This window comes from Cebus imitator, unplaced genomic scaffold, assembly GCF_001604975.1.
Source record: "Cebus imitator isolate Cc_AM_T3 unplaced genomic scaffold, Cebus_imitator-1.0 Scaffold709, whole genome shotgun sequence".
NCBI classification, from domain to species: domain Eukaryota; kingdom Metazoa; phylum Chordata; class Mammalia; order Primates; family Cebidae; genus Cebus; species Cebus imitator.
Window position 1 is genome coordinate 186,265 of NW_016108024.1, and position 2,330 is coordinate 188,594.

Consider the following 2,330-nt stretch of genomic DNA (forward strand, 5'->3'; position numbering starts at 1 on the left):
AGATCAAGACCATCCTGGCTAAAATGGTGAAACCCCATCTCTAATAAAAATACAAAAAATTAGCCAGGCGTGGTGGCAAGGGCCTGTAGTCCCAGCTACTCAGGAGGCTGAGGCAGAAGAATCGCTTGAGCCCGGGAGGCAGAGGTTGCAGTGAGCCAAGATCGCACCACTATACTCCAGCCTGGGCGACAGAATGAGAAGCAGGACTCTGTCTCAAAATAAATAAATAAAAAATAATAAAAATCATATCAATCATCTCAGATCACAGTGGAATAAAAATAGAAATCAAAACTGACAAAAACTCTCAAAACTACACAGATACATGAAAACTAAGTAACTTGCTCCTGAATGACTATAGGGGAAATAACAAAATTAAGACATAAATTTAAAAATTTATTTGAAATGAATGAAAATAGAGACACAACATACTAAAACCCCAAGGATGTGGCAAAAGTATAGTGCTTAAAGTCTACATCAAGAAGACAAATAGATTTCAAATTAACAAGCTAATGTCACACCTAAAGGGACTAGAAACTCAGAAAAGCACTAAACCGAAAGCTAGCAGAAAAAAATAAATAACTAAAATCAGAGCAGAACTAAATAAAATGGACAGCAAAATAAATAAATAAATAGAATCAACAAAATGAAAATTTTGTTCTTGGAAAGGATAGAAAAGATTAATAGGCTACTAGCTAGATTTTTAAAAAATTGTTTCATTTGGGAAAAGCGCTTCTTACAAAAGGGCAGCTGCAAAATACAGAGACCTCTGCAACAATTACTGGTTTTTCTTAAAGTGAAAGAATGGGTGGGATCCAAGGAATCAAAGCAGTAGACGGCCAAATAGGAGAATCCTAGAATTACATTCAGGAAACAGAGTGACAAAACACAAAGGTAAAATTTGCAATCAAGAAATTCTTCCAACAACTTAACTTTAGCTAGTCTTAGGGATTCCCAAGCCCTCCCCTTCAGTGGAAAAGTATGACTTATTACTACAAACCCATTGCTCCACTACAACAAACACCTTAGAACAGAGTTTTGAATCACATCTCTCTACCTGAAAGCTCAGGGGTGGAATGAGGTAAATACCCACAAAAACAAACACAAAAACCCAACAACAAAATGCCCCCAATGAGGACAAATGTTTTCCAGAAAGTGCCTGTACTAGAAAGGATAGATTGTAAAACATTAAATATAACTATGTAGCCAAGTCCCAGTTTGTGTTAACATATGGAATAAATGGGTAGTTTTAACCTCTATGGCTAACCCCATTTCTCTACATATAGACAGAGCTAGTGCTGCTATATGGACAACTACCAACATACTGCTTTGTTCTTTAAGATCTATCTGCCACACAAGTCTTAAACCACTAAACCAGGTTTTTCTACTAGGGCTAAAAATACTGCATCTATGCAGGCATGCGAAGCTTATCACACACCCACACTCACATACACCAATGTCAGCCCTTAGGAGTCAACTTCCAACTGAGCATTGATGTCATGCTTCTATATCTTTTATAAGTATTCTTTCCCCATTTTTCTATCATGCAAAACAGTAGAAATCTCAACACAATCGCACCTAGTTCTCGTTACCCAGTAGCACTAGTTGTGTGCAATTAAACAAGAGACCAAAACCACAGAACAAGTGCATGTGGTAGGGATTACAGGGTAGGGAGCAGGTATAAAAACACAGATGTGCAGATTTCACCAGAAATCTCAAGCATCTATGTCCCATGTCTGGAGCAGAAGGCTATTGGCCAGCTTAGGTACCTTCACGCATCCCTCCTATTTTTGCACCCCAAAGCAGGGCCACTGTTTTTACTTTCAAACCTGGGGTCCTCAAAATGAGTGTGTGAAAAGTTCATAAACACAATCTGGTTGAAAACAGATGATGCAACACACCTACACTGTCTGATGTTAAATTTGTGTTACAAAAACTAACTTTAAAACTTATTTTTGTAACTTTTTTCAACAGGGAAAACAACAACTCCTCAGGGAAAGGTGAGGGGTTGAGAAGACAGACAGGCCCTGGGTAAAAATTCTTAATGACAGCACCTGGAGTTGATAGGCCTGCCTCAGAGAGAACACATGTACTGCCATACCACCACAGGGAACAGCTGCTGCCTGGGGTCAGCAGACCAGTTCACACACCACACAAGGTTGCTATAGATCCAAATCATAAAAAATCTTCTGATCTGCCGGGCGCGGTGGCTCATGCCTGTAATCCCAGCACTTTGGAAGGCCGAGGCGGGTGGATCACGAGGTCAAGAGATCGAGACCATCCTGGTCAACATAGTGAAACCCCGTCTCTACTAAAAATACAAAAAATCAGCT